The 18,646-nt window shown below is 40.8% G+C and overlaps 1 protein-coding gene and 1 pseudogene across 2 annotated transcripts in view; one reads left to right on the forward strand and one right to left on the reverse strand.

Annotated features, from left to right (window-relative positions):
• The window catches only part of AKAP6 (A-kinase anchoring protein 6), a 571,491-nt gene that overhangs the window by 83,866 nt on the left and 468,979 nt on the right, over positions 1-18,646 (forward strand). The window contains exon 4 of one of the 2 annotated variants that reach the window (XM_072761386.1): positions 10,211-10,422. The gene's annotated coding sequence lies outside the window, so the exon portion shown is untranslated. Of the gene's footprint in view, positions 1-10,042; positions 10,423-18,646 lie in introns of those variants that run through there. The other variant, XM_026007685.2, reaches the window with a different exon arrangement.
• LOC112926462 (proline-rich protein 3-like) lies at positions 3,426-4,440 on the reverse strand (annotated as a pseudogene).

Consider the following 18,646-nt stretch of genomic DNA (forward strand, 5'->3'; position numbering starts at 1 on the left):
TAAAGTGATTTCAAAACCCACCAAGGCCTGGGAGCCCTACCCAGCTATCAGAAGCAGCACCTCAGAATGGAGCCTCTTTTGGGGGTGAGTGTATGCTAGTATTTACCTTTTTCAGAATCACCCCTTGAAGTCCCACATAGGTAAATGGTGCTGGCTCATTTTTCTTGGAACACCATCTTTTTCTCCAGTGTAGCTCATCTGATGTAGCATACTAGTGGCATTCTACAGAAATCATTAACAATTCAAAACCTTAACCACATATTATTACAGTCCTGACTGACCACAGTGATCACTGTCTACAGTTATGTCACACTTCTTGAGTGTTTAAAACATTGAGCTAAGGGCCAACACACCAAGTAAAACAGATTCTGAAGTATTTTAATTTTATATTAGGAAAAAGGTTGGTTTCTTGGCCAAATTCCGTACAAGATCTGGATATCTTTTTGTTGTTGTCATTACTATTTTCTTTTCTCCCTCCTTTCTCCTTTACTGAGGTAAAACTGACAAGTAATATTGTAAGATACTGAAAGTGTACAATGTGATGATTTGATGTATATAGACTTTGTGAAATGATTACTGCAGTCAAGTTAATTACACCTATCACCTCACATGAGTTACTTTTTTTTTTTTGTATGAGAATGCTTATGATCTATACTCTTGGCAGATTTCAAGTGTACAATACTGAACATTTTTACTCTTTGACTAAGATCTCTCTTCAAGTCCCGGACAACCACCATTCCACTCTCTGTTTCTATGAGTTTGATTTTTTTTTTTTTTATCAGATTCCACATATAAGGAATACCATACAGTACTTTTCTTGTCTGGTTTTTTCTTTTCTAGCCCTGCATTGGGCTCCAAGCTCAGCACAGAGTGTGCTTGAGACGCTCTTTCCCTCTCCCTCTGCCCCTTCCCTTCCAAGCTCTCTCCCTCTCTCAAATAAATTAATCAACCTTTTTTTTTTTTTTAAAGATTTTATTTATTTACTCATGAAAGACACAGAGAGAGGCAGAGACACAGGCAGAGGGAGAAGCAGGCTCCATGCTGGGACCCCAATGGGGGACTCGATCCCAGGACTCCAGGATCACACCCTGGGCTGAAGGCAGCCCAAAACCGCTGAGCTACCCAGGCATCCCAATAAATCTTTAAAACAAACAAAAAACCCACAATATCACCTCATATCTGTTAGGATGTGTATTGTCAAAAAAATGAGAGATAACAAATGTTGGTGAGGATGTAGAGAAAAAGGAACCTAAACTCTGTTGGTGGGAATGTAAATTGGCACCACCATTATGGAAAGCGGTACAGAGGTTCCTCAAAAATTAAAATAGAGTTATCATATGGTGCAGGAATCCCACTTCTATGTATATATCAAAGGAAATGAAATCACTCTCTCAAAAATACCTGCAGGGCTTGATCCATGACCCTGAGATCATGACCTGAGCTGAAACCAACAGTCAGATGCTTAACTGACTGTACCACCCAAGTGCCCCTCATTGTGGTTTTGATTTGCATTGCCTTGATTAATGATATTGAACATCTATTTATATTTGTTACTTGCTGTATGTATATCTTCTTTGGAAAAATGTCTATTCAGGTCCTTTGTCCATTTAAAAATCTGATTGTTTTTTTGCTTTTGAGTTGTAAGAGTTCCTTATATATTTGTGATATTAACTTGTTATTGGTTATATAGTTTACAGACATTTTCTCCTTTATTAATTGCTTCCTTTGCTGTGCAGAAACTTTTTAGCTTTATGTAGTTCTACTTGCTTATTTTTGCTTTTGGTGTCATATAAAAAAAAAAACATTGACAAGACTAATATTAAGGAAGTTTTGCCCTATATTTTCTTCTAACAGTTTTATGGTTTTAGATCTTATCCTTAAGTCGTTAATCCATTTTGAGTTAATTTTTGTATATGGTGTAAGATAAGGGCCCAGATTCATTCTTTTGCATATGGATATCCAGTTTTCCCAACACCATTTATCCAAGGGGCTACTTTTCTCCATTTTGTATTCTTGGTGACTTTGTTGAAAATTAGTTGACTATATATGCATGGGTTTATTTCTCTATTCTGTTCCATTGATCTATGTGTCTATTTTTATGACAATACCATACTGTTTTGATTACTATATTAAGATAATTTGGTTTTTTTTTTTTTTTTTGATAATTTGAAATCAAGAAGTGTGATGCCTTTTTTTGCTTTGCTCTTCTTGCTCATGATTACTTTAGCTATTTGTAGTATTTTGTGATTCTATGCAAATTTTAGTGTTTTTTTTTTTAAGATTTTATTTATTTATTTATGAGAGACAGAGAGAGAGAGAGAGGGGCAGAGAAACAGGCTCCCTGCAAAGCGCCTGATGTGGGATTTGATCCCTGATCCTGGGATCACTCCCTGAGCTGAATGGCAGATGCTCAACCGCTGAGCCACCCAGGTGTCCTGAGTTTTTTAAAGGTTGAATTGTATCTGCAGATTTCTTTGGATAGTATGGACATTTTATTTTTTTTTTCTTGTTTCCACTGCATTTATTACTAATATAAAAAATGTTTAAAAGAAAAAAAAATTCATTCTCAGTTCTCCAACGGCTCTCATCCTTCCCTCTTGCCCACACAACTCCTGACCCATTTCCTCAGGGCCAGTGCAAAACCGAACCTGTTCACTGCCGTTTTCACAGAAAACAACCAGTGCCAGGGATGTAGGGAAGAAGGTTAGACGAGGGCGACAGTACCGTCCAGGTTCCACCCAAGGGTAGGCCAGGTGGAGATTCACAGAATTCAGACGAAAGGGCTGGTGGCCTCACAATGACATACTCTAACTAAAGTGGGCTGGAGAGGAGATAGGATAGCCCGTAAGAGGCTTTAGAGGACATCTCATGGGCTTGTGTCAAACCCCAAAAAACCGACACCAGGAGAATAGGGAGACCAGGGAGGCAGTCTTGCAGAAAGTTTCACAATTCTCCCATGTTGGGAGGTGTGGAAAATCTAGAGGGCATCAAGAGCCTCACTCATTTTGGCAGAAAAACTTACTCTAGTGTTGGGAAGTCACAATGATGCCACGGACACTGAGAAAGGCTACGTACGAGGGGACGCACAGTTTCACAAAGCACAGTGATCACAGACGAGTGGTGGGGATCATGCTACTGACGCAGGATCTACAAAATCCAAAAGCAGAGAGAGTGGCCTTTCAGGGAATAACTCTGCACCAGTCATCCGTACTTGACCCCAGGTCAACCTGGTGAGTTTCACAGAGCAACTGGCAACTTTGGGGATAGGGTTTGTCACATAAAAAGGACTTAAAACAAGCAGCTAGAAGAAGGGAATGGCAGGAAACTGCTCCAGGGCTCTTAGGAATCGAGGGCAGTGCCGAGGGCTGGGTGGACAGATAGATGCACAAGAAACAGCACCAAAGAGGTTTCCTGTTCAGCAATCGGCGAAGGGGAAGAGGATCCAGGAGGCAGTTGAAGAGAGCAAAGGTGGGGTCCTGAAGGCGAGTCTCTGGAGGCTGAATCGGAAGAAAGCCCACACACTGGGCACCAGTGATGAAACAAAACTCTGGACCCCAAATGGGGGAGGTGAGAGATGGGGGTGGGTGTAACAGCCTCACAGTAGCCGACACAGGGCCACAGGGAAATATATGGCCGCTAGGTCAGAGGGCTCCTTCCAGCCTGGATGGGAAGGCACAGTCTCACAGAGGAGGTCCATTGACGCCTGGGTGGTAGAAGGCACAGAGGTCCTCATATCGACAGTGGCCCTTTTTGGCAAAGTGTCGGCAGACGGGGCGGTTGGATTTGTCTTCCATAACTTGGGGGCCATCCTTGGGCGGGCAGGTATTTTTTATAAGAGACCAACTTTTGAGCCTTCGGGGATTTCTCTGCTCTTTGTGAAAGCCTCCTCTGGAAGGACCCCCATGGCCTGGTCCAGGAAAAGGAGGTTCAGTATTGGCCCCCCACCAGCCACAACCATATGGGCCGCACCTGGGGCCCAGGCCTCCCCGGATTGGGCCTCTGCCCCCTGGGAGGAGGTGAGAGGCTCAGCAGTTGTGGAATCATTGGTCCCCTTGATCCTGGAGGACCTCTGTGAAGAGAGTCTGCATTCTTTTCTGTCTGGCTCCTTTCGCTCAACACCGTGTTTGTGAGATTCATCCAGGTTGCCTGTAGCAGGAGTTCGTTCATTTTCATTGCAGTGTAGTATCCCATTGCATGCACACACAACAACTTATTTATCCATTCTACTGATGGTGGACATGTGGGTGGATTACAGTTTGGGGCTGACTTGGGATCACCAGGCTTTCCATTGGCCATGGGGGGAGGGCCCAGAAGGCTAGGTGGTCCGATGGGACTCCCATCCTCCTCGTCTCCAGTCTCCCCCCGCTCTGGCAGTGGGGGCTGTTGTGGTGGCGGCGGCTGCTGCTGATTCTGCTTCTTTCGTTTGGGCATCGTGGTTGCGGCAATCAGTATGGACATTTTAATATTGATTATTCTAATCCATGAACATGGGCTTTCTATTTATTAGTGCCTTTTCTAATTTCTTTCATCAATGTTTGTAGTTTTTAGTGTACAAGTCTCTCACTTCCTGGGTTAAATTTATTCCTAAGTATTTTATTCTTCTGGATGCTATTATAAATGGGATTGTTTTCTTTCTTTTTTGGATACTTTGTTGTTAGTATATAGAAACACAACTTATTTTTGAAGAGCTGGGTATCTTAATCTGTCTGAGCTACCAAACGGAAATACCATAGGCTGGATAACTTATCAATAACAAACATTGATTTCTCACAGTTGTAGAGTCTGGGAAGTCCAAGATCAAGGGGCTGGTAGATGCAATGTGTGGTGAGACTCCATTTCCTGTTGATAAATGGTACCTATTTGCTTTGCCATCACATAGTGAAAAGGGGCAAGGGAGCTTTCTTGCGCCTCTTTTATAAGGGCACCAATCCCATTCAGAGGGATCCACCTTCAAGACCTAGTCACCTTAGAAAAGCTCTACCTTCTACTACCATCACCTTGGGGGTTTGAATTTCAACATATGAATTTTAGGGGAACACACTAAATATTAAGTCATAGCACTGAGTATAAGCACTGTGAACATAGAGCTAGGTCAAGCAATGATTTTATTACTTGATTTTGTTGGTTTTTATGATATCTCAATATATGTATTACATATAGTATATATTTTTCATGTGGCATGTATATTTATGAATATTTTAGATTTACTTTTATGCTTGTGTCCGTGTAATCCTTTCTGGAAAAATTCCATGGAGCAAGAATAGTTTGTATTATGGTGAAATGTTTTTGTAATAAATACATTGATAGAATGTTGACTCCAGCAGTAGATTGGTAAATTTAAAAATAAAATGATGTTGTTGTCTAGAGTAAAGAGAAAAATTAATATTATGCACAAAAACTCATTTCTCACCTGTGTTTCTGAGTCTGTATGTATACGTGTGTGTCTATATGCACACACATTTATAGGAAAAGGAATGACATTTTCCTATATAAAATTATCTTGGAAAACCACATCTTTCTAGAATGTATAATGTTTATGCTGAAAGAATATTTATAAATGAGGGTTAGTTATTTTATTAATACTTTTTCAGGTAAGGGGAGGGGTCTAGTTTAAAAGCAGACTGAAAATGCTATGTTAGTTTATAAGATTCAGATTGAAAATAACTGGAAACAGAGATCATGACCACTGTCTTCTCTATGTCTGATGACACATAGTAAGTGTTTGCTTGCTGACTGGCTTTATCATTTTTGATTAGGCCTTCTCAATAGCAAATAATTTTTTTGTTATTTTAGGCATCAGAAGAAGGGAAAAAGATTGACACAGGTAAGCCTTAGTAAAATCTTATAATGTTTCCAACTACAGAGTGATAAGAAGAAAGCTGTCAGGAAATTTGTCTTTGCTTGTAATGGAAACAATGTTACTTTTAAGAAAAAAATTAGGAATCAAGAGGGACTTACTAAGAATTACTTATGCCTAGGAATGTGCTGAAGGTTTTGGGAAAATCAAAAGTAGTACAAGAAATGGTTAGTACCCCAAAGACTGTCTGCTTGAGTAGACAAGATTAAGACCTATGAAAAAATTAAATTCTAAAACAAGAAAGCCCCAGAAATACAGTGCAGAGTTTAAATAGTTTGTAAATCCCTGCTTCATATGTTGGTCCTGAATGTTTTTCCTTCCCTACATAAAGCAGCAAACTGTGCTTCCACCCTCACTAAAATACAAATACAAGATGTATGTCTACATCATGAGCTGATGATTTGGAAATAAGAGTCATTAACTCCGGAAATGGTAAGAATTTGGGGCATAATTCCTAGTTGTAAGTAGGGGAAAATGTCCAGGAGGAAACATTTGTTTAAATGTTGCTCTGTCTATAATAACACCACCAATTTCTGCCCTGCCAGTTCAGAATGACTACGAAAGACTGCAAATAGACTGTCGGACTGAAGATGAGAGAAGTTTTACTTTTTCCTCTTCTCTAGCCTCCAGACTAAATCAGGGGTTCAGGGGGTTCTAGTCCATTGTTGTTTATAGTCCTGTTTCCTATAGTATGGATGGACAGCCAGTAGAACATTAGTCCATGATAAAAGGATTCTGTAGTCCAGTAAGTTAGGGAAATACTACATAATAAATCTCTCCCTGAGGGGATCTCAATGCATATCAGCATATTAAAGGCTCTGAGAAGCTCTGTAATAAGGAAACCTGTTTTTAGCATTGTAAATTTATAATAAATAACAATACATAATGTTATAATTTTATTATGTATTTTATTAAATTATTTAATTTATATTTTATTAAACTGTTACAGTTTTTTAAAAAAATTTAAGTAGGCTTCATACCCAACATGGGGCTTGGACTCATTGTCCTGAGATCAAGAGTTGCATACTTTATGGACTGAGCCATCCAGGTGCCCCTAAATTGCTATAAACAGATGACGTGTGTGGTAAACTACCCCCAAATCTCTTTAATACAGTAAAGGTCTATTTTTCCCTTACTGCAGTTCCATGTGGGTCAGTGGGTGGTTGGGAGAGCATGGCTCTACCCAGTGTCATTCAGGGGCTCAGGCTCCATCCACAATGTGGGGCAGTTATCTTCCAGGGCTTCATAATTTTCTACTAGATACTTGGCATCCAACTCGCAGGGAGGGAAGTATGGGGAAAGCATACATGTTCCTAAATACCTTCAGAGGTGTTTCTTTTCACTTCCACTCACATTCCATTGGTAAGAATTTGTCCTAATGTTCAGCTACAGGTAAGGGCACTGGGAATGTACCTAGGCGGAAGAGGAGAAACATGGGTATTGGTAAGCAATCCCAGTAGGTGTCACACGTTGTTCTGCTGAACCCCAAATATTTATTTTCTCCCTTTTGCTCTGCAACAAACATATTCACATCCTAGGGAAGCTACCTGAAGTCCCATGTGATCCCTACATCAGCTGAAAATGCAAGACTTTACAGTGATGCAGAGTCATCTCTGTCAGAGGGAAAATGGGAGACACATGGTGGTCCCTAACCCACAGCAGTTCTGAAATCCTTCTAGTCATTCACGCCTGACACTCCCTGCCTCATTTCACTGATCTGGTCTTGATTCTGCTCTCCGGGAGAAACTCATTTATTCTTTGAAGCCCATGGCCCTGGTTGTCTGAGAGTATCCCTTGTCTATTATTACCTTCCCTGACCTCATCTGAAGTAAGTAGTAAGAAGTAAGCCCTCCTTTATAGACTTTGCAAGCCATTTCCTAACCATCTTAGTCCAGAGTCCAGAATCTGGTTAGAGGTACAGTTGAGAGCTACAGTCTCCACTGATTGGGGTGAATGAACTATTAATGACAATAGTAACAAGGTTTGACGTTTCTATGGTGCTTCTGTTTTCCAAATGTATGTATGTGTATGTATGTATGTATTTGTTATTTTATTTATTTATTCATGAGTGACATGGAGAGAGAGAGGCACAAGGCGGGACTCAATCCCAGGATCCCGGGATCAAGACCTGAGCCAAAGGCAGATGTTCAACCACTGAGCCACCCAGGCTCCTCACCCAAATGCTTTTTTATATATTATTGCATGCAATCCTCAAAAGAACCTCACAAGATGGGGATGCACAAAAACCACTGGGAAGTCTTAAGTGAAGTATTATAGGTCCATTCCCAAAGCAAGAAAACACTTTATGATTTGCTTCTGCCTTATGGATTCCTCCTTCCTTTTTTTTTTTTTTTTTTTTTTTAACTCTACCTGGGCCATTTTGTGGGCTAATTATTCAGCCTGTTCAGGTTATTAAAAGTCTGGCCTGACCTCAGATTTGATGAGCCATCCATCTTTTCCTACCAGCAAATGACTTGCTTTTGGTGAGACTGACAGGATTCTTCTCATTCTGAGAAATTACTTTCAAGTCTGAAATACCTAATTCCACTCTGCTCTCTCCTCTTTATGGAATTCTAGGATTTCAGCTCTGGAAAGGCCAATAATAGTTCTAGACCCATGACTCATTCAATCTTCCTCAGAGGCTGAGGGGTTCTTCAGAGGGTGCCTTCATGGGTCAGTTCAGAGCAAACTGGAGGTAGAGAAGAGATCATCAGTTTTGGCTCTAGGCTTCTTATCACCCCTCTATAAGGGCAGCCTAGCTTTGGACTGTATCATTAGAATAAAAGGTTCAACTACTAACAAAACTTGCAAACCATGGTTATTAATTAAATACATTCTCTCTCCAGATGAAAAACTTGAAGTCCAGAGAGGTTAATTGACTGGTATGAATGCACACAGATGCTCACTGGATTAACATTATGTTTCCTGAATCCCAGAGAAGTGTTCTGCTCTGTAGTGGTTGCCTGTTACTTCTGTTGGTGTAGCATGTGGCCTAAGACAAAGGGTGGGAGACTGAGAGCAGGGGTCACTCAGGGAGTCAGCTTCAACCTCTTGCTCTTGGTCTCTCAAGTCTTCATTAGGTGAAATAGGATCATTCGTAGCTCCCTATCCTACTCTGTGAATGGCTGATGGTGCACCCTGCTAGGATCTTGGCACCTCTCAGACATTTCGTCAGCTCCTGTTTACCAAGGCACTGCCTGAATTCCTTCTGCCATTCTATCTCGTCCCGAGCAGTTAGCTAACAGCGCCCTTTAAAATCTCAAGTTGGGGAGAACAACGTAGTTGTCCAGTTAGATTTTGGGCTCTTCAAATGTTGTTCTTCCTCTTTATTTAAAGATAAAGTGGATGGAGGTCAGCTTGATCCTGTCTCAATCCATGGTCTGAGAGTATTAAATATGCAAGAAATGGCTGCTTGGGTCCATATCTCCTCCTCCCTCACCCCCTCAGTTCTCACCACATAATATTTGTTTCTGCACGGAACAAGAAAAGAGTGATTGCTTTAAATCTGCCTTTCTTTTACCAATTGGGGAAATACCTCACTGTGTCTTGTTTAAATGTGGCTTTTCACACACTTGCAGCTTTTGTGGGGGGAGGGGCATGAGTAATTTCCTCTTCTGTGTCTTTTTGCCTCGAAGAGAGGAAAACAGAGCCCCAATGTTTGGAATGTCAGTTACTTCAGAAGTTCTGGCAGGCTGGTTTCTTGTCCCAACCGTCAGGTTTGGTCCCCCTAAAGACTTGCATTTTGGCTGTGAGTAGGAGAGTTTCTCCACAGGCTAAGGGATGAGCCCCTGGAAATTGAGATCAGTGTGGTATGCCCCCCAGATCCTCCTTGCACCTGCCAGTCCATGCACAAGTGAGACCTGGGGCTCTGGTGTGTTAGGAAGGTGCTATGGGTCTGTGTCCATCAGGGAAATGATTAGGGCAGATTTCATTGGTGGGAGTTTGCCCATCTTTTGAGAATTAAAGCTTATTTACTCTAGAGTTAGAGTCAGTTTCTTAGCTGTTTATATTCCATTTTAAATTCTTTTTCTGCCCCCTGCTTTGTTCTTTTGACAAGTGAACAAAAATTCTTTTTAATAACTTTTAAAAAGGGATCATCATGCCGTCCAGAGAGGAAGAAGTGATCAAATTGCCCAACAGAGAAACACTGTGCATTTGTTTTTATCTGCTCAGTATTAAATCTCTACCCCCAACAACCTTATTCTCTTCTAAATGTGTAACAACAAAGTAGGAGGTAATTTTTATTTTTCCCAGTGTGCCATCAGGGAAATCCCTTTTAAATCTATAGATTTTAGTCCAATGAGGGATCCTCTTCCTTTGGTCTACATTTTGCATATCGTCTGTTTCTTACAGGGCTTCCGTATTGTCTCAGGCTCCACTGGAAATGCAGCAAGGATTCCTAGCACATCCCAGTTGCCATAGCAACAGCAGTCTTTCCCATAATGAGCTGCATCATCTGAACTGATGTCACAGCATCATGCAGCAGGTCAAACAAGGCATCTCCTAGTATTGCATCCTACAGATGTGCTGTAAACATCAAAAGGAGCCGGTGGGAGCAGGAGATGGTGAGTGTTGAATGTCCGGGCCTTAATTGCACGGCTGTTTTGTTGGTTAGTCGGTGTCTGCTAAGGCGGAGATGGGGGGATGTTGTCTGCTTAAAATGGACTAAGGAAAGAAGGCTGTTTTACCTAAATCTGTTTTTCAGGCTGCTGGGTTAAGACAAAGGCCTGTAAGAGTCATAGAGGAATCATAATACATAGAATTATTCTTGCTCCATCTCTGCCTGTTATTTTTGGTGTTCTCATAGATTTTTTTTCACAAACATAAGATAATTTTCTATTGCAAAATCCCACATAGTCTCTAAAATGAGTAGTTCAAAATATTTCAACATTGTAAAGACATATATTTCTTTTTTTATGGGACAGAGCTCATTGGCCCCCTAGTCTCTCTAGTGATTATTTTTTTTAGATATTTAGTGATTTACAGTATGAAATTTAGTATTTACCTCGGTTGGGTTTCAGTTTCTTCATGGCAAGGAATGAATGCTGAATAAGCATTTGATATAACCCTGATGTGAAAGGGGATCTCTTGCATGTTAAAGACAAAATTTATTAAAAGCATGAATGAAGGGCCAAACCAAATGAAATTACTTGAGCCTTTTGATTTATATGATAATCCTTCAGCCCATGTCCTTCATAGTTAGTTGAAAGCCTGCACACGATATTTTCACATCTCTAGCTAGTCTCTAAAATAGCTGGAGTTGTTTGCAGGTGGACTTGTAACAAGTCTGCTCTCTGCGGCAGTTGCAGTGAAGGGTAATGCTAAGGAAAGCCTCTGGAAATGCCAGTGGTGCTGCTCTTAACTTTAGCCAGAATCTGGTAAGGTCAAAAAATAGCAAGGTTCTCAGTGACTGTGGCAAATACAGATCTCTGGGCTTAGTCATAACCTCAACTCAATTCTGAAACTCCAAATAAACATGTATCATGTACATTTCAACTCTTAGCTATGTCTTCAGGCATCTTCATTTTACGTGTATTATTTTTTTTCCCCCTAAAAACTGTGGTCTGACAGTGTCAGATAAGGAGCAGTGTGTTTCCTTTTGTTTTGGGAACTAAAAAGGATTTTCTTGGTGTAGCTGATTGCTTCTAAGAGAGAGAAAGGAGGAGGCACATGTCAGTTCAGTTGATCAATATGTCCACTTGGAATCAGGGAGTGGTCTTTTGGCTCAGTGCTGCTGAGTTGATAGTTTTTATTTGAAAAGTCTTATAGGAAAGAATGGCAACCCCTGAGTTCCTCCTCTTTTAGGTTGCTTATTGAGCCTAAAAGAGATGTATCCTAGAAGCAGGAAAAGCAATACCTCCAGGCAGCTTGGAGTGATTTTCTTTTTTTTTCCAGTCGATCATATTGGTCCCACTAGGCACTAGCTGGAATGAGACACCTGATTTTAATTGGTTTGTTTATACACATCACATACATGCTACTCTTGGTCCTTTAAGCTTATGTGGCTGACATGCAGCTCTGTGGGATGGGAGAGGTCAGCTCAGATGGTTTTATTGCAAGCACTTAGGAGCATGGATTGTTCATTGCCTGCTTTTTTGTTGTATAATGTGAGCAGAAAGCTTTGCCGGGACTGCTGGGTGTGAACGCAGCTAAGTCAGAAGCTCTAAGGTGACAGGGAGGAGTCCTAGACGGAGATGGGGGAAGGGAAATTGTATCTAGTTGCTAGAAAATGAGTCTGGAGAAAATCACTCAGGGCCCATCAGAAATACTTCCAGGGAAAAGCAATGAAGAAAGACTTATTTGGTAACACGAATCATTAGGAGTAAAAATAACCAAAAGGCAGCATTTAAAAATGAGTCTTCTATTTGCTTAATTTTTGTTTCTTTTGTCTAGCAGTGTGTTCAGCTGCTTCATCATGGGTGATTTGTACAATTACTGGAAGTCGCAGAAGCCAGATTCCTTAAGGGCAGTGTTAGAAAAAGTGGAGTCATGCTTTGGGGGTGGGGAAGGCGCTGGTGGGTGTGGGCTGACGCAGTTATCTGGTGAAATATCCTCTCTGTTTGGAGGAACCTGTGACTCCCCCTCACCCCCGGAAGTATTCCAAATGCAGTTACAGTTCTCCAACTTTATGCTTTTGTGCTCTTTTTGCTCCAGGAGAACAAAGCCCTAGTAATGGGAGCTGTCATCCTGATGATCAGTTTCTTTGCAGAGGGCCACAGCCTGTGCTGCTCTTTGATTAGCTGCGTGTCTTAATTACTGGCTAAGGCTATTTCAGTTGCCTTAGTCTTAATATATCCCCCAGGGGTGGATGGGGTGCGTGTGTGGGGGGGGGAGGGAAAGATTACTCTATGGCTGCATTTAGTGGTGTTTCACTGAAACTTTCTAGAATTTAAAGAGTTTTGTTTCACAGTGATGAGTGAAAGATCATCAAGACCATGTTTACTAGGTGGCCAAGTTTCTACCATGGAAACCTCACGAGAAGTTAAACTTTTGGTTATGGGTTGTTGTTTTTTTGTTTGTTTGTTTGTTTTTTATTTTTCCCTGAATTACAAAGTTGCAAAGAAGTTAATTATTTGTGGGAGTGATAAAAATAGTAATCAAAATAACAGTCATAGCTATCATTTATTCAGTTCTTACTATGTACCAGGCACTGGACCTAACATTGTATACATCTCATTTAGCCCTTATATTGACACTGTGACATAGAGAATAATAATTCCACTTTATAGGATTAGGTGGTATTATTCATATTATGCAGAAATCAGGTCTTAGCCAGGTTAACAAATTTGCCTAAGGTCATATAGTTAATAAGTTATTTGGTCAGGATTCCAAACCAGTATGATTTGACTGTGATGCCCACATGTTTACTTGTAGACATCTTAGTTTTATGACATCTTAACTGTGTATACCATACAGATCAGTCATCTTTACTCTCTCATACTCACCCCACCCTTCTCATTCTAATTGGAAAATCAAATTTCACATTTTCATATCTGGAATGAAATCCCATTTATGACACTAAATTCAATTTAACTGCAGGGAAGAGCTTGAATTTTGGTGAGGTCCTTGTCTGATCCTAGAGATTTAAGTAATGCAGAATTGATGCTCAGAACTTTTGCCACTCACCTTACTCAACACATCTTTCTAGCAGGATCTGCCTATGGGGAATGCTGCATAAATAAGTGTGAGCATGATGGAATTGTACTAAAAGCAGGTCTTATCTAGGTCAGTAATGAATCATGTTTGTTGTACCTGTCTTATCAGCTACATATATAGTACTCTGCTAACTTTAAGACATTTGCATTTCCTGGTAATACCAGGCAAGGAATAGAAGAGGAGACTTCTCTCACAACCAGAAGGCAAACTCCAAATCCATCTCCTAGGTCAAGAAGGTAAAAAGAGAGTTATTTTGCTGAGTGGCTGAATCAAAATGCTGCCCATCTCTGACAAAGTACCAGAATGACAGCATTGTGCAACATCCTGGAAGCCCTGTGTTTGAGGAGGGCTGATACAGTCATCTCTGCATCATCTTGCCCATCCCCAGCTGCCCACACCCAGCGTCATTAGTGGGCTCTGAGGGTTGTTCTTTGTTTGACTGTGGGGCTAATGCATACAAGACAGCACATTGATATTGATTCTGGTATGGTGAATACTTAGAAATATCATTCCACGGAGCTCATTAGCCTTTTCTAGGTTCTGGAAAGAAGTTAACCTTTGCCCCGTCTTGGTCCAAGGAGGCACAAGCTTGTGTCTTCGTGAGCTACAGAAATGAGAGGCTGATACGAAATCAGTCAAGTTACTAGGTACAGTGACTAGAGTTAGATTCTTATTAGGGAATAACAAAGCCAGTGGAAGTTAGGGAAGTTGGTACACCTGCTGCATGTGTCCGATTTCCTCCTATTTCCAATTCTAGAATCAGTGAATTATAATTTGTTTTGATCCTATGGAATCAGTTCAATTCAATGAGTATTATTGAGTATCTACTATATGCCAGGCAATGCCTGGGAATATAGCAGTAAACAAGACAGATGCAAATCTCTTTCCCCATTACATTCTAGAGAGGGAGGCAAAAATAAACAGGGAAATTCAGAGTAGAAAGTATATTGTAATCAGCCAAAAAGTACATGTCCATTCAACTGACATAAACCTGGCCAATGGAAATATGAAATGTATAGGACAGGTCAGTTAAGGAGAGATTCTTTTCTTTCTTTTTTCTTTTCTTTTTAAAGATTTTATTTATGAAAGACAGAGAGAGAGGCAGAGAGACAAGCAGAGGGAGAAGCAGGCTCCACATAGGGAGCCTGATGTGGGACTTGATCCCAGGACCCCTGGATCACTGCTGAGCCACACAGGTGTCCCAGAAGAAATTTTCATTTTAGTAAAAGATATTTCTTGCTTAAAAGAATATATTTTATTATTTATTTATTTAAAGAAATAGTACAAGCAGGGGGAGGGGCAGAGAGAGATGGAGAGACGGAGAATCTCAGGCAAACTCCCCCTGAGTGTGGAGCCCAACATGGGGCTCAGTCTCACGATCTTGAGATCATGACCTGAGCTGAAATCAAGAGTCAGGTGTTTAGCTGACTGAGCCACCCAGGTGCCTATAAAAAGATATTTCTTGCTTTTAAAAACTATCCAGAGGGATGCCTGGGTGGCTCAGCAGTTAAGTGCCTGCCTTTGGCTCAGGGCATGATCCTGGAGTCCTGGAATTGAGTCCCACATCGGGTTCCCTGCATGGAGCCTGCTTCTCCCTCTGCCTGTGTCTCTGCCTCTCTCTTTGTGTGTCTCTCTTAAATAAATAAAATAAAATCTTTAAAAAAAATAAAAGTAAAAACTGTCCAGAGAGCCCTCTAAATTGAATGTTTTACGCAGTGTGCCAGTGGAGGTATGTGCCACATGGACACAACTACTGGTCACCTCCAGCCATCAACAGCCTGTTCATTCCTCTTGGTATGCCTTACAAACATCACTTTAAATGGGAAGCATTTCTTTAAACAATTACATTATCTGATATATTTAAAACTATGATTATAATTTCATAAACTTTCCTGAAAATTTTCAGGCGCATGTTCATACATGTGTAAGATGTGTCTGACTTGTGACAATCACTTGGAGATTGACTACTCTTCTTTGATGGCACTTGCACATACCGACTCTGTAAGGGGGCCATGAGAGGCAGCACTTTTCAGGGGAATATCACTTTTTTATAGGACTTTGGTCATAGCAATAGACTTTTAGTTATTTTGAATTAACCAAACTTTTCTTTGTAAGCACATATCTAGCAGTAGATGAATCCCCCAGCTGGTTTTAAGACTTGGTAAGGATGAAAAAAAAAAAAAAAAAAAAAAGACTTGGTAAGGATGAAGGAGAGACTTTGTTTCTCTTGTAAGCTGTTTTCATCTGTTTTTCAGCAAGAGGGCATGCTTCAGACTCTTCCGGCCATCTTGAAGCTGAGAGCTTTGAGTCACAAAAAAGAAATGGGGAGAGAATGTGGACTTTAGAACTGGGTCTTAAGCCAAATAATTCATGGGCAGAACCCGCCTGCAGCTTGTGTTGTATGTTTCCAGGGCAGGCTTCATGGGCTTGCAACCTGTGTAGTCACATAGAACTTGTGCTAGGAAGGGTCCACACTTAATTTAATGTTCTCTGTCACCATCTTGAAATTCTTATTTTTTGAGAGGGAGGGAGCATCTTAAAATCCTTTGTTTTTAAAAATCTTAATCTATTTTTTTAGATTTATTTATCTTTTGAGAGAGAGTGCATGTGTGCAATGCACACATGTACACAGGGTCGGGTGGCAGACAGAGGGGGAGAGAGAATCTCAAGCGAACTCTCTGCTTGAGTGCAGAGCCTGATAAGGAACTCAATCCCACAACTCCGAGATCATAACCTGAGCCAAAATCAAGAGTCAGACGCTCAACTATCTGAGCCACCCAGACATCCCTCATCTTGAAATTCTTAATTTTTTTAAAGATTTATATATTTATTGTAAAGAGAGAGAGAGAAAGAATCCTTAATCAGATTCCCCTATGAGTGTGAAACCTGACAAGGGGCTTGATCCCAGGACACTGAGATCATGACTTGAGTCAAAATCAAGAGTTGGCTACTTAACCAACTGAGCCACCCAAGTGCCCCCTCAAGTAATTTTTGAGTAAGGGGTTCTGTGTTTTCATTTTATACTGGATTCTGCAAATTATGTAGCCAGTTTTGTATGGCCATTTTGATATTTAAAAAATTGACAAATTTGAGTTCCAAGCATCTCTTTAAGAATTAGATGATAGGGTTCACTTGGCAGGTGTTGATGTAGCAGCATTCTCCAATTCATCAGTCTCCCCACCCGTCCCATCCATTTACCCCCAACTGCTACTGCCTCAGCCTTGTGGATACTTGATTTTAAGACCTCTGCTATGGAATAGTTCAAACACTTTTTTTTTTTTAAGATTCTATTTATTCATAAGAATGAGAGAAAGAGAGGGAGAGAGAGAGAATGAGAGAGAGAGACGCAGAGGCAGAGGGAGAAGCAGGCTCCCTGCTCCACAGGGACTCGATCCCAGAACCCCGGGATCATGACCTGAGCTGAAGGCATACAGTTTGCCCCTCAGCCACCTAGACGCCCCAAACAGAAATTGTAGAGCTTAAAATAACTAAAGTACCACTGTTGAAACAACCCAGAGCAAAGACTCTAAATGTGGTAAGTTAGAGGCATCCATGGTAATTCAGTGCCATGCACAGTAATTCAGTAGCATTTCTTTATAGACATTGGGGAACATACCACATTATACCTGAAGATTTTTGGTAGGTCAGGCTTGTCATTACCATTGCTTTCAGGGGGGAAATAAAATCTTTGCAAAGCAAGCTAATTAACTATCCTGTAGGTTCATTGTTTATGTGTATTCTCCCACCCTTTGTTTACTCCTTGATTACTTTTATCACCTTCTTTGTTTAACTCTCATTTAAATTACACAACATTTTTACACTGACTGGGTGGTTTTTGTTTTTTGTTTTGTTTTGTTTTAGCATTATCCTTTTTTAATATTCTCTCTCCAGGAGACTGGCTGCCTATAATTTGAGGCTATACTAATGCAGGAAGAGTTCATATCTTTTTTTTTAATTAAAAAGGGAATTATAGTCAATATTTATAATGAACCCTTCCCTAGCAAGGCGGCTTTAGCCATGCTAATGTTTGTAAGTCTAGATCCACCATTTCTATTTGTAATAATGAGATGGTGACAGACTCCTGGATCTTATAGTATGTGAAGCATTCTGACCCATCATGCTACAGTGAGAAGTGGCTGTATTAATCTACAGACGTGCAGAGAATTAATATGAAATGAAGATTGAAGGATAGCACTTGCTGCACAGGAAAAAGATAACTTTTTTTTTTTTTTTTTCTGTATGAGAGTAAACAAGGACCTGACAGATGCATAAGGGGCTCTTGTTGTTGCTTAGAGGACTAGGGAGCGTTGGACACTTCTTTAAGGATCAAGCCCCAAGGACTCATGGCCTTACCATGTACCCTGTAACAATCCTAACACCTACCATGGCCACCATTGTACAAGTTGTAAATCCATCTGTGTTGGACAATTTCACTCGTCACCTATTAACAAATGTGTCAGATATTTACCATGTACAAGATCATATGCTGAAGGAACAAACACTTCACAACTTAGGACAACCAAAGGCATGCACATCTGTAGTCCTTGGAGAGCTTGTCATAGATTTAACATCCTGTTGTCTGGGCTCTGCTTGCAGATAGTTCTGACTAGTTCTTCTCTTGTTCTGGAGATACCCTGAGATGGACCTCCAGGCATAGCTGAGGCTGCCCCCATCTTTTGTTCTTTTCATTCAATTTCTTAACTTAAATGGTTTTCTTTTTCTTTTCTTTAGATTTTATATATTTATTTGAGAGAGAGCACACACGAGGTGTGTGCCACAAGGGGGGGGAGGCTGAGAGGGAGAGGGACAGCAGGCTCCCAGCTGGGAGCCGGAGGAAGGGGCTCAATCCCAGGAGCTTGAGATCATGACCTGAGCCAAAGTCAGACACTTTAACTGACTGAGCCACCCAGATGCCCCAGTTTTTTCTTAAATAACTCCTTACTTTAGCCCACTCAAAATCATTATGTTGTACCTCTCTCGGTTCTTTCAATTTTTTTTTTTTTTTTTTTACTTTTTCATTTTAATTCAGCTCTTATGATCTTAATGCTTATAGATGATTTCTACCCCACTGGTCTTTCTTACCACTCTCACCTTCTGGGAGACCTCTGGACCTGCCATAATCCTCTTCAGCAG

The sequence above is a fragment of the Vulpes vulpes genome, chromosome 6 (genome assembly GCF_048418805.1).
Source record: "Vulpes vulpes isolate BD-2025 chromosome 6, VulVul3, whole genome shotgun sequence".
In the NCBI taxonomy this organism is placed as follows: domain Eukaryota; kingdom Metazoa; phylum Chordata; class Mammalia; order Carnivora; family Canidae; genus Vulpes; species Vulpes vulpes.